This window comes from Lissotriton vulgaris, unplaced genomic scaffold, assembly GCF_964263255.1.
Source record: "Lissotriton vulgaris unplaced genomic scaffold, aLisVul1.2 SCAFFOLD_2356, whole genome shotgun sequence".
NCBI lineage: Eukaryota > Metazoa > Chordata > Amphibia > Caudata > Salamandridae > Lissotriton > Lissotriton vulgaris.
The window spans coordinates 16,006-30,131 of record NW_028251124.1 but is presented as its reverse complement, the minus strand read 5'-3'; the positions used below and the strand labels follow the sequence as shown (position 1 = coordinate 30,131).

The following is a 14,126-nucleotide window of genomic DNA, read 5'->3' as shown; positions in this document are numbered from 1 at the left end:
TGAGTTCGTCCAGACGGAGTTTTGGAAAGAAACAAACATTTTAGAAGGTGATGTTTTATTAAGCAACCCGTGTTAAACTGGTATTGTGGAAACGTTAGTAGACCGACTTATTGATGTGCATGAGCACTACAGTTTAACGTAATTGCAGCAATGATGAGTAAAACTAGGTCTTCGTTTCTCAGTCTACCCAATATTTATTTTCTGGATATTCTGTTGGGCATCTAACAAATGACGTCATTCTTTTTTTGGGTGGAGGGGGCAGCGGCATTGAGGTGTTGCACCTCTTGGCATTCTTTTAATATTTTTGTGAACCACTTTTATTTGTAACCTGCATAGTGCTGAATGTTGGTGCAAGAATATCTTGTTCGTAAGTTTTTGCGACACGTAGGTTCGATTTTTTTTATTTATTTATTTATTTTTTGGTTCATCTTCACTAGCAATTTCCAAATTTTAGTTGAGTTTTTCAAACTCCTTTTCCAGCTGGCTGTTGCGACTTGTTTATGACAGAAATATTACTTTTATATATCTGCTGTTCTGGAACTATCCCTATGTAGGTAGTAAAGCATGCAGTGGAATGCAGAATAATTCAGGATATTATAGTGCTCGTTTAATTTTTTTTAGGTTGGTAAATGCAATTCTCTTGAAGGAGACTGTCTTCTTTTTGTTGTAGTTTGGAAGTACTTCAAGAAAACGTGTAAGAACGCCAAACCGAAATGAATGTTAAGGTATAAGTTTTATTAAATGTGCATATAGCAGAAAGGTGGCATGGCACAATGACGGAGTGCCAATGTCCTACTGCTGCTCAAAGGAAAACCATCACGTCCTGAAAGGCAGAATAATAGGAGAAGGCGAGATTAATGTGTAGGGCAAAGTCTTCAAGTACAATAGATGGCATTCTATGCAAAAATGGAGGAATACAATTTCCCAATATGCCAGTAGCCACAGAGAAGGTCCTATCTCCAGATGGCACCTGGATAACTCAGTTAGTAGAGAACTCATTCCAGAAAACTAAGGTGGTTACCGGGGACAGATCTTCAATTTATTTCGCAGATATATTGGACAAGATTGACTGAGATCCTTAAGGACTAATCTAAGGGACTTAAAATAAATCATTTCAGCTACTGGAAGCCAGCGCAGAGAATTTAAAGCTGAGGAAGAACTTGGTAATCCAAGAGCTGCGCTGCAGCTTCATCCGCACAATGGCAGAGGCTCCTAGAACTACAATAGTCATGAGGACTATGGATAGTAGCCTATACCCACAATTTGAAAAGTCTGCGAGGAGAGCCATGGTGCTATTTTCCTAAGCTCGTTTAACTGGAGGAAACGCAGAGTTGAGGTGGTTAGGTTCTGTCTCTACAGACTGGGTTTCCTCTAGATAAAAGCCCACATTGTTCGTTAACTTAGCAGGCAGAAATGGTTTAAGCTGGGGAAGGAAGAAGGGAGGGGAATGAAAAGTTCCAAGTGGATTGGGAAAGCCATAGTACCTCAGGCTTGTTTGAGTTTAACTTAATGAAGGGGGGGGGGGGGAGGGGGGAGTACACTGCAGGAAATTATCCAAAGGGACTGACCTGGTTCTGTCCAAGGATACAAGCTGTGTCATCTGCATAATTTATGCAGGTTGACACCAAAAGATCTGACCAGTAGGGACAAAAGACAGATGTAAATATTAAATTGCTCCAAACCAAGGGCAGAATCCTGTGGAACACAATGCCCTAAAACATTCTAGGCCGACACATTTGGAAGGAGGTACACTGCTTGATGTGTATTTTTAATATAAGCTTTACACCACTGACATGCAGATTCTCTCTTCGCCCTCCCCCTCTGCCAATCAGGTCAAAAGGATGGTATGAGGTTACAGTATTGAATGCTGCAGATAAATCAAGAAGCCCTAAGGCCGCTGGATTTGTCTTGTTTGCTAGCATTCGTAAATCATCCAAGACCAAAACCAGTGTACTTTCAGTGCTGTTCTGGTGGAAAACGGTCTGCATAATGATGGTTCTGTTACAGTAATAAAGTTTAGGAAAGAATTTGGACAAAAGTTAGGAACAACTACCTTATTTGCATTTGGTTTTTTCTGTAGTGGAACAATGAGTGCCCTTTTCCATTCTCAAGGAACTCTGACATTAAAAGGAGCCATTACACACCTCAGACAAAGGCTCTAGGACAGCTGATTGTGCCATGTTCCAATATTTTGGAGGGGACTAGTCTACTGAAGAACCAGGCATAATAGACGCAGAGAAATTTAACTGGTCCACAGATAGACGGGTACAATGATATTGGCCAGGGATTCGCTCCGCCGTAGCTTCGGGCAATTCAAAAGGTTTGTCAGAAGAAAGACCTAGATAAGGAGCTAAGAAGTGCAGAGCAGCTTTGAGCCTATCAAGTTCATGGGCTGGCTTGCAGTCAGATGGAAATTTTCTTTTCAAAATAATTGATTTCTGCCAAGTCTTGGGAATGAACAATAGCCGAAGCTACCCAGTTACTAGAGGCAAAGGACCTCCCTATTGCGAAGATTTCCTTTGCAGAATTCTCTGCAGCTTAGATTTTATCGGAATAGAACTTTGCTTTGGCACTAGTGATACATTTTTGTGATCTTGGCAGGCTTTAATTTGACTCTGACTTTGATGGTGTAATCGCATATCAGGTCGGCTCAAGTTTTTTTACAGCCCCTGTTAGTGTCTGTCAGGGCTTCATTATAACAGCTGGGTGACTGCTTTTGGATTACCTTTAGCGTCAAGATTGCATCTAGTCTGGGTAACCACGGTCATCTTGCTTAGTGGAGTTGAAGATTTTGCGGCCTTAACTCAGTCAGCTTAGTACTAGAAAATATGCTCCAAGATCTTTTTGCTTAAGGAACTTTGGCTCTTAAATGCCCCATACACCTTTTTCCCCCTCTCCATAATCTCACTGATGTTTCTAACACTACAAAGGCAGTTGATTGTGGCCTTTTTTTTAAGTCTCTCATAGACAGCACAAATGTGTGCTTAACAAAACACACTGGGGTTAAAGCCTAACAATTGTTTGAGTCACTCATTTGCTAGGATCGTATTCATTGCCTTGCCTTCTCCATTGTTCAAACCCCCTCACACCCACCCCCCTTTAGCTTATTTTCTTCCACCACTCACTTTCATGGAACTGTTTTACCTTTTAGCGCTCCATGAGTCCCGGTTAGTTTTCTTCTTTTGTGCGCTGCATTGCTCCCCCAAACACCTGAGATTGTGTGCTCCTTGTTCTCTTTCCTTTCATGTGCGCTTCTCTGATTTTCCCCCAGCTCGCTCTATGGCTTTCTACTTAGTGCTGCTCCTCCCCACCCTGTCTGCTTTATTTTTATTTTCTCCACCCATTCCTCTGTAGATCCGGGGGGGGGTCTTAGAAGTAGACCACCCATCGGAGCAGGAAACACCCAAGTCCACAGCTTCCTCCAAGTACGTTCAAAAATGGGAGACCACACCACTGGGAGTGAAGTAACACAGGTTTATTAATCTTACACAGGAATCTCTAGAGATTGAAAAGTGTCTGTGACCCACTGAAGGTAGGTAATGGGAGACTGTTCAATTTGCAAGGAGCACGCAGCATCCTTAATAGGACGTGGACACTCCCTCCGCAGAGAAGGAATGCAGAAAGTTCATATAGCTTGCGGGATGGAGATACAGATCACCTGCCCTTTGTCACCGAGCTTGATGCTGGAATGGGGCAGTCTAAGCCTTAGGCACCTTCCTCTTGCCGTGCAGTTTGAATAGGAATGGAACCCCCTGGGCGAGGTCATCTGCCATCTCACCATTCTGGAACATTTTAGCATGGGTGCGGGGAAAGATCAGCTTGAGCGCAGGTCTACCTGTAGGTGGTCAGTGGGACAGAGGTGAAATAGACGCTGTAGTTACAAAGATGGTGGGGCACATGGCAACTTAGCAGATTCAGGTTTCACACCTCTGTTGTTCACCAGTCTATTGTAGGCTTTTACTCGTTTTTTTTCCCTCCAGTTTTTGGAGGGCTTGGCTGCTGCCATTTGCTACTAGGCAATGTGCCACAAAAAGACTTTAGCACACGGAGCTTCAAACATTTGTTTTATTTAATTTACAGATCTAAGTGGTGTTTGCCATCTTAGATCAGTCAATTAAAAAACTGCCTGCATTATACTGTAGACGGGACTAACTTTCAGAAGATAAAATATTGAGATTCGGAGGTATTCCAAGAGACTGGGTTTCTCACACCTGAATAGTCTGGGAAAAGACTAGTCGATAAAAACAATATCTTGACATATCAAGGCCCACACACCCCGCTAGTTACCTCTATAATGAAAAGTGATGCTAAATTAAGAATGCTATTTTGAAAGTCTGAGATACATTTTTGACTTGAGCTCTCGCAATTCAGACACTAACTCCATATTCCTATTAACTGACTAATTGAATTGTGTGGCAGTCTTTTTAGGTGTCGCCTAGCGTTTCAGCGCATGCGCTGCTCGCTTTGCGAGGCATATGGTATATACTTTAGCTGGGAAGCTTCACTTAACTTTTTGTTTGGCTTCCATCCTAAATGGTGCCTTTTGGTTTTTCCCTTGGTAGTCCCTCCTCCTAACGCCCATAGCGTAATTTGTACACATCCGAGGCTATTGGCCCCATTACTGAACATTATTTTCTACCTGCCCCCACGCTTCCCCCATACCCTCCTTCTCCCGTTCGTGCCTTTTTTCAGGCCTGCACTCCCATTTTTCAATGCAATGCGTCTCATGTAAATGCGAGTCGTATTGCATTGCAAAGGCTTGTTTTAAAATAGTGCGCTGGAATCCCAGAAAGGTCGTCCCTAGGGTGCACGGGAAAAACCCTCTGTTGCTCCGAAAGTCTTGTTACGGCCATGCTGTTCTGCTGTGTACTTTTATTTGAATAGTTTACGCCATCCGCGTCCGTGCAATTCTAAAGCACCAGCGCTCGCAGGCAGCTCCCAGCAGCTGTGTGACCCGGCATGGAGCTCGTCACACTCATCATGATCATTACTTGGCACAGCCACCCTCCAAGAGTTCTTTGCTGCTAGAGGGTTTTCCTGAGGCTGCTATTGGAGTCTTGGCGTCTCTGGTTTCTCAACACTGTTGATCCTGCTGAGTTCTGGAGACAAATTTGGATATGATCACCCTTCCGTTCAGAATCTTGTTTACTGCCTCCAGGGGCGTGCCCTCCAGCATTTGGATGGAGTTGCTGGCGATGGTTCCGCGCACTGATGTGCTTTAACAGGTCTGAAAAAGAACTACCAGGTAGTGCATTAGGGGTTTAGAAGCCCAAAGAGCTCCACAGCTTCTACCCTGACATTAGAATATTTCTTTTCAATATCTTTAAAATATCTTCTACTTTCACACATTGCTAAAGCCTTCCAAGATATATTTACAGCGCCTAGTAGACCTTTGTCTACTATGGAGTGGGCCAATAAATGTCTTCGTGGAACAGATGTTTTTCATACACTGCTTCTTTATTTGGAATTATTTAATATCAACAGCTGCGTATTACACCTCCATATGCTTATGAATATAGTGTACTAACAATCCCTTATTTCCGAACACTTGAAATTACCTTATCAATGACAAGTGTAATATACAATAGTTTGCATTTTCCTTTGGGTAAAAATTTACCATTTCAGCACGTTCTTAAAATTAATACTGTCAAATGGGGAAGTAAGAAAAGGAATTCAATATTGTTTTATAATCGATCAGAAGTCTCTTTTCTTAGTAGTTCTAGCAAAGCACACTTACAAATATAAGGAATTTCACCCTATGGCAATAGGGCAAGCAACGGGATTCTGGGTAAGATTAGAATGTGTTACTCTGGATTATCGAGTAGAAACCCTTCACTGAACTTTATTAGAAATTAAAAAAGCTTAGTATTCCGTGTTTCACAATCTAAATTGAATGTATTTTCATTGTTAGATCAATGATGCCAACAGGAAGCAGCCAGAAAATATCTGATATTGATTTCTGTGCACTGGGTCACTGTCTCCAAGCAGTAGATTTTACAACCCTCTACCATCACTTCAGGTTCAACTCCTCAGTAACTGAGATTCACACTGGAGAACCTGAATAAAGTATCTTGTCACACCCAGGCCTAGGGATCCAAGAAGCATCTATCTCCGTTGATTGAAGTGAGGAACCTGATAAAGAAAATGGACTTTCACCTAGTTTAGTCCTGCAGGGAACTAATTCAACCAAATGCACCTTCTACAACAAGCGAAAAATAAAGTACATCTTCTCATGTCCAGGTCTCTCATTAGGGGCTTGCCAACCTTCACCTTGGTCCTGTTGTACCAAAACTCCACCAAAAGACTTCACTATCAGTGAAAGGTCATTTTGGCAGAAGTGAATTATACTGAAGTATTAGACTGAAAAAAGGCTGGGGATTTTAATTTGTGTTCATTAATAACTGGTTCTTTTTCTAGCTCTTGAAAAGAATAACCTTTGCATTTTGATGATCATGTATAATGTGTTCTTTTTCTTCTTCTTTTTTTACTATGTTAGTGTAAACCTATATCATTAATCACAGCGTAATCCAACGTCGCTTTTAGTTTAGTCACATCATCTCTATACAAGGCCTGCTCCTTTAAATGAGTGACCATGCTCATCCGCCTCTTTTGGAGAAAGTCACCGCTCTTTTCAGTTATGTCAACAGCAGCATACTCGCCTAAAGAGAAGCACAGGCTTGTTCTCAGGCAATAACTTTATCATGCTACCTGTACTGTACAGGCGCCCTATACAAATCTGAGCCATCCAGGATCTATGCTCAGTCATAGTCAGGAATGTCACAACACAATCCTATACCTACCTCCTTTCTACCTCCCAGAATGTGGGAGGTAGAGAGATTGTTATCCAGGAAGACAGAGGTGCTTGGGGTGACATGACACATGAGCCCTCGACCCATTTCACTCAACAATATCTTCATATATGGGGGCAGGCACCTGATACACTGGTTAACTGATTCATTGCGCAACTCATAGTGCACAGTCACTCACTTCCCTCCATGTTCACTGGGAAGATGCCCTGAATCACCCCTGTTCAGACAAATGATGATCTGAACTACTGGAAAGCCCTGTTCAGATTCTTTGTAATGCCGGTTTCTGGCACATCCAACTGTATATTGTGCAAAGGGCCTACTTCAAACCTGCCAAAATAAACCAATATTTTCACAGCACAGATTCTGCCTGCTCCCGGTGCAGTTTAGTGGATGCGGATCTCCTTTATATGATCTGGGTCTGTCGTCACTCGCCAATATTGGTGTATATTGTGTCACCTGTCTCATTGTAGAGAAAGGGACATATTAACCACCTAGGAAGCGTGTCTCCTGGGTCTATATCGCAGGGACAAGGTTCATGGTCATGTCCTGTTTGACTGACCTGGCCCTTCTGGTGGCTAAACGGCTCATCACATGCAAGTGGAAGTCACCAAGCCTCAACCCCTTATAGCACTGATGCAGTCACTTCTTGCCTTGGCACAGGCAGCGTATTACCCTACCAATGGAAGATAATTTGGGACTTTGCAAATATCCCTCAGGCAACTAACTGGAACACTATCATAACTGACCTGCAAATTGTTACACAGCGCTGCTTCTGTAACATTTAGTGAACAGTTTATTGAAGGGGGGGTGGTAGTGGACGGGGATCAGGCAATACCCCTTTCTAGGTAGGAGAACCATAACACAATACACACTACCACCCATCCAGTTCCAGGATCCAACTAAACTGAGATTTATATGAGGGTGGGGTGGACTTTGATTTGAAGCCCCTATGGTGGTTATTACAATTACCTTCATGAAAAGAGGGTTTATTTCAGAGAATGTGATCTGTTAACTCCTATGACTTGTGAACACCTGTAACTGAAATTGTGTTCCTTAGATACGCAGTCATAAATTCCCCCGAAGACCAGATAAGTATATACAGGCTTCGGTCTCCATCGAACACTACTTACTTTGATGTGCGATTTATATCCAACAGCAGCATATTGTATCCTCACCTGTAATACTGAGATGCAGTTGTCATTGGGGTATCGATGTGATGCATAACCAGAAATAGCCAAAGTGTAAACTCTAGAGGGAGTTAAAAAGCGGGTTAAAATACAGTAGTTTAATATACTGTGGTAGTAGTAGAATAGATTTAGTTTAGGAATAGATTGGTAAATAGGAATGCTATTGATGTCATTCTAACAAGATTTTGGTCCACTCCTGGATTTGCTGAAGATTCCTGGATCATCATGGGTCCGCTAGAATAGAGTTCCGTATATTGAGGGCTTCTACAGAGAAAATCTGTGTGGTAGCTTTACAAAGTTTGATGTCTTTGGTATCCTTCTTAGGTTGCTGTTGCTGCTTAAGTTCCTATTTCCTCCTGATATGTTTAGATCCTCCTGGGGTATTCCAGTGTTTATTGTGAATGGCATTAAGTGTGAGGCATATCAGTTTGAACTTTATTCTGAATTCCAGAGAGTCATTGTATGTCTTCTTGCATGGTTAATGTGGCTGGACCTTTTTGATAAGAGGCCATCCTAACTGCTAAGTGGAGAACCGCTTTCATAAGAAGGATGAAGGAGCGATTACGAAAATAGGGGTAACATAGAGTACCCTCATCGGGACTATGGAATGCACGATTGTGTGAAAGTTCTTGGGAAGTAAAGGCTTTTGTATTTTCCACTTTTGAAATACGTAGCGGTAGGCATTAGTTAATGTTTATAAGCTGATCTGAACACTTTAATTTTTTTGTTTCATTTTTAGGTCTTGCCTAGAAAGTGCGTTCAAGACTTTTTTTATAAGTGTTCTTGGACTGTTCCCATTGCTTACCATTACTTCGCTTCATTTTTCCCCGTTTCCTTGCTTCTTATTACTCGGTTTCCTTCCTCTTCATGTTGGTCCCTCTTTGGAGCATGGGTGCATTATTTGTGTCCTTCCATCTAATTATTTTAGAGGCAGTACTTTGTTATAATTTAAGAGAGCGTTTCTTTATGCCATCTCCCTAATATATTTGCCCCTGTGTTCCTGTTGCTTGCAGGCTCTCAGCTGTCCATCTGCTTTCCTTCGGTTATCAGCTTGCCCTAGCCTTACCCTAGCCTTACCCTGTTGGCTTATCCTCCATCCCCTCCGTTGTCTGTATTGCCCCAACTCCCTCTCTTATTTAGCCACCCCATGTTTTTCCACCCACACTGTTCACGTTTGCTGCCCACCATATGCGCTCCCTCCATGTTAGGGAACCTGCCATGCCAGCAGTTGAAGCCTATAACTCTGTCTCGTAGGTGAGACCTGTTAGCTTTGCCAATCCTTTGACTGGCTAGAATCTGCGTTAGAAATGCTGTCCCACCCTTTTTTTTATTTGAAAAAGCTGTATTATACAAAAGACTACATGTTTTTTTCCCAATCCCCATTGAGACAGCCTGACCCCAAGATGGGCACCCCTGAAGTCTTGCATGATTAGCAGAAAAAACCATGATCTTGCTATACTTCATAGACTGTCATCTTGGTGTAATTGCACATTTACAGTGCTAAGAGCTTGTGCACATACAAGGACGTGAGGAGTTAAAATAAGTATATCTTTTTTTAGGTTTGGTATTCGCAAAGACCTTTTGATTTGAATGAAATTCTACATACATTTGCTTGTAGGTGGCTTTCAGCCCGTCCTTTAGGTCTGTTGCTGTCTGTTACATTTTTCTTCCACCTGCTACAGAACTTGCCAATAGATCGCCCCTTTCGCTCACTAGTTAACTTCACTGTGTATGATGGCATCCTGCTCTTTTTTACCAACAGCACATCCACAAAGTTTCCTTCACTACCGGGTACTATTAGGACAATGTTTTGTCAGGCCCAAAATATTTTTTTCTTATAGCCATTTTTTTTTTTTAACGTATATTGGCCAAGGTCCAGCAACTTTTCAAATGTAAAGTTTTACAAAAACAAGTGCTTGTTTTGAGATGGTGAAATCATGCATATTAGCATTCCATGGGCAAAACATTGTTGATTTGACGTAGTTGCGCACAATAGGTATTAAGGTTTAGTCAAAGCTTTTTTATGTATTAAGAATACAAATCCTTTTTGTGCCAAGAGAATGAGTAAATAGAGGACATGAACTGTAAAACCTCTCATGACGTACCTGTTGACCACCCTCATAGCTGGAATTTGAAGCTCTTTGTGCACATTATACTAGTACGTCAGTTGGTATGCCTGTACTTGTAAGCAGGCAAATCTGTTCCATTCCCATGTCTTCAAATGTTTTTTGCAACAAATATGGCTGTAAAACATCCAGTACTGAGCTAGGTATGTTAATGAATGAATAAGATGAAGCCAATACCCTGTGAACGTGCTTCAATTTGGGATGAAGCCCATGCGATCTCTGCGAGTATTCAAAGACTTCATTTGTAGAAGTGAACTGTTGCTGTTATCTTCCTGTTGGTTGGCTGGTATGAAACTAAATCTACAATAGGTGACTGGCTTGTGGTAGTGGGTAACCTGTCTTTGTTTGGAAATAGCACATAATGCTAATACAAATTGTCTTTTAGGAATTCGAAGGGTAGGAAGGAGGCCCGATCAACAACTTCCACCACCACAACAGCAACCGCAACAGCAGCAGCAGCTTTCTCCTCAAGGTGAAGGCAAGCCCATTGACCGGAGACCAGACAGACGACCACCTCGTGAGCGTCGGTTTGATAAACCAATTGAAGAGAAGACTGAAGGGGGAGAATTTTCTGTAGATAAGTAAGACTTATTGGTGTGATTTATTACATTTGTTAAATTGTTGGTCAGTAGTACACTTGAATTTGCATCTTGTATATTCTGCATGTTAACTGAACAGTCAAATAACTTCAAAGACCATTCTCTAGAGTGGGAATGCCGACAAATAACTTTCATTGATGCCCCATTCTGTTTCCACTGATCATACTCTAGATTAGAAGATGTTTCAGGGCGCAGTAATCCATGCTAATGTTGCAATTTCATCACGTCCTATTGAGTGGTCAATATGAGAGGTATGCGTTATACTACTGAGTTTCAAGTAATATACTGTGGTCTTGGTATGCCGGATGCATGATCCGAGAGGCAAGGCTTTAGATTATAGTGGAGAAGTGTGGCTCACTGGTTAGAGCAGGCAGACCCTGAAGCAGAGGTCAGACCCGGGACCAGGGTTCAATTCCCGACGCGGCAGGGTCTTGAGCTCAAATGTCCATGGACTCGATAATTCTAGCTTCGGTGCCTGACCTAATCATAGGTTCACACTCTGCAACTCTGGGCATTAAGCTTGCTTAATCTCCACAACGGCCCCCCACGCCGCGGGATGCCTGGCTTTCAGCTTGGGGATCCCCTGTAGGGGCTATCTCACAGGGAAAAGCCAGGACGGGTTCCCAATGCAAGCGCGGAGATACCCCTTCGGGGGTCGATTCTGGCGCTATATAACCCCTTTAGTGCTGCTGACGGCCAATGGTCGTCAGCAGCGCTACCTCCCCAGTGCTGCGCACGACCATTGAACGTCCATTCAGCACTAGTTCTAATGGACAGCGCAGCACTGGGGAGAAATGTTTACACGCAGCTAAGGTGTTAAACATAATAATAATAGAACAGGTCTCCTGCATTAGATGATAGCGCCGCTATACCCTGTTCACTTTTCTGTACGTATGCTTAAGTGGTTTCAAAGATTCTGATTGATCCACAAGGTACTGAACACTTCCAGTAACTGTTTCAACAAAAGAGCCTAGCTCTGCCGAAAGATGCAACTAAAATTTGTCACACAACCAAAAGAAAGGTACCTTTCTGCGACTTTACTAGACTAGGAGAAATGTTACTGAAAGCGGAATGTAGTTCTTGGTGCTGTCATTGTAGCCTACACTTCTGATGGAGAGTCAGCTTCCTTGCCCTCTTTCGTGACCATCCAATTCTTGTAACTGTCTTAGCCTTTCTTGTGTGTGCGTGTTCTGTTGAAGTCCTTTGTTATAATCCCTTTGTTCTTTCGGGACAGTGTGCAAATCCTACAAGATGGTGTTTCTTTTGCAGGCTAGCTCTTTGATGGTGGATGTGACCTACTGCCCATGTTTGTTTTAGGACTGCCAACCATAAGGTTCAGGGAAAATAGTAGTCTTTCCCCAATAAACAGTATTCTATGCTCTGCACATGCACTGAATTCTAAATACTCCGCAGTTCACGTGTTCACCTTGCAGACTGAGCACTGTTTGCTGTACTAGTCTGGCAATAACCCACAAGTGCTCTTAACTGGTTCTTACTTGCACGGAAAGCCTGCTAATACAAAGACAAAAGGCACATATCTAGATAGCAACGAATAGTTTCTTACCTGTCTGTGTAGTTTTGCAGCTTGAAGATCTTTCTGGATTCACTTTGCTGTGCATTATTCCGCGGTCTAGTGGTTCGGTCCGGAATCGTAGTCCTTTTTTTTTTTTTTTTTTCCCCCCACCTTTGGGCGCCATCTTCGGATTCTTTTTTTAATTGATTTTGTGTTCTGTTTGCGAATCCTTTGGCAATGTTCAGTATTTCTTCTCCAGTAAGAGATTTATCCGCTTTGTCTTTCAAGGTGTCTGTTTCTGTATTGTCCTTGTATTATCACCTGCTTCTTCAGCCTCATCTATCTGGCGGAGGTGGGTGGGTTCGCTAGTTAATCCAGAAAGATTTTCAAGCTGCAAAACTACACCGACAGGTAAGGAACTATTCGTTTTGCAGGGTGAATCTTTCTGGATTCACTATGCTGTGCATAGACTTTGTATTGGTACACTGTCTTTAGTTCCAGGTAGTTGATGTGTTTGACCGCATCTGCTGGAGTCCAGAGACCCCTCACCCTGAGCTTGCTCATGTGAGTTCCCCATCCCTTCTGGGATGCATCTGTGGTGATGGTCACCATTTGGGTCGGTGGTGTCAGTCTTCCCTTCTGTTATGTTCTCCTTGTTACACCGCATCTCCTTCTGCACTGCGTGTGTTACAACCACTAGATCTTCCCAACTTCCTGTAGCTTGTGACCATTTTTCTTGCAATCATTCCTGAAATGGTCTCGTGGAGCCGTACATTTGGGACCAGATGTATGCAGGAGGCCATCATTCCCATGATCTTGCTCGCTGTCCTCACTGTCAGAGCTCGGCCCTCCGGGTAGAGGCGCGTCTGTCAGCAGGACCATTGTTGTCTTGTTGCTGGGGGACACCCTGCTCTGTATGGTGTTGATCTCTGCTCCTAGGAAGTTTTTTACTTGCTCTGGTTCCATTGAGGATTTCCCCCAGTGAATGGAGAATCCCAGGTCCGCCAGTGTACTTGTCACGCTCTGTGCGTTTTTTATTTGCATGTCCTGTGTGAACTTGCCTTTATTAGCCAGTTGTCAAGGTAAGAGTATACATGTATCCCTTCCCTCCTTAGGTGCGCTGCCACTGCTGCGAGGCACTTTGTGAAGACCCTTGGTATGGATTTTAGTCCGAATGCTAGGGCTGTGAAATGGTAGTGATCAATGTTGATGGTTAATCTCAATAGATGTTTGTGGTGTCTGTTCATTGGGATGTGCAGGTAGGCATCTCTGAGGTCTATGGTGGCCATGAAGTCTCCTTCTCTTATCTGAGGAATGACCTCTTGTAGGGACGCCATAGTGAACTTGTCTTTATGTACTTGTTTTGGAACCTTAGGTCCAGGATGGGTATGTTTCGTCCACCTTTGGTACCAGGAAGTATGTTAATTATACTCCCTTGTTCCTTTCTCTGTATGGTACTGGTTCGACGGCCTCCTTTTGGAGGAGTTCCTTCGCTTTCTTTTGAAGTTTGAAGTAGCTCTAGCTCCTTTCCTGACAGCGCCCTTCTTTTTGGTTTCCTGTTTGGCTGTGTCTTTTCCAGTTCTATGCAGTATCCGAACTGTATGATGAGTATCCATTTTTCTGTGGTTATCATCTTCCAATCCCGGAAGGAGTTTTGTGGGTGGGCAAGTATTGCGAAACCGTCACTTAGAGGTGGGTTGTTGGCCCCCTCTTTTATTTTGTCCTTGTTGTGTTTGGCTCTCTCCCTGGTGGGACTGCTGGAAGGTCTGGTGTGATGTTCTTGGCTGGTTTCCCCCTCTTCCGTTCAGTCCCCGCGACGGAGTACCCCTTTTCGTCCCCCTGAATTGTAAGGCCCCCATGGACCTTGCAGTTTCGTTTTCTTCTTTGAGCTG

The 14,126-nt window shown here is 43.1% G+C and overlaps 1 pseudogene across 1 annotated transcript in view; it reads left to right on the top strand.

The window, feature by feature from the left end:
• LOC147663020 (SERPINE1 mRNA-binding protein 1 pseudogene) overlaps window positions 1–10,707 on the top strand; it is a 51,175-nt pseudogene extending 40,468 nt beyond the window's left edge. The window contains exon 2 of the transcript XR_015305444.1: window positions 10,508–10,707. The product of XR_015305444.1 is annotated as an SERPINE1 mRNA-binding protein 1 pseudogene (transcript). The remainder of the gene's footprint in view (window positions 1–10,507) is intronic.
• The last annotated feature ends 3,419 nt before the right edge of the window (window positions 10,708–14,126 follow it).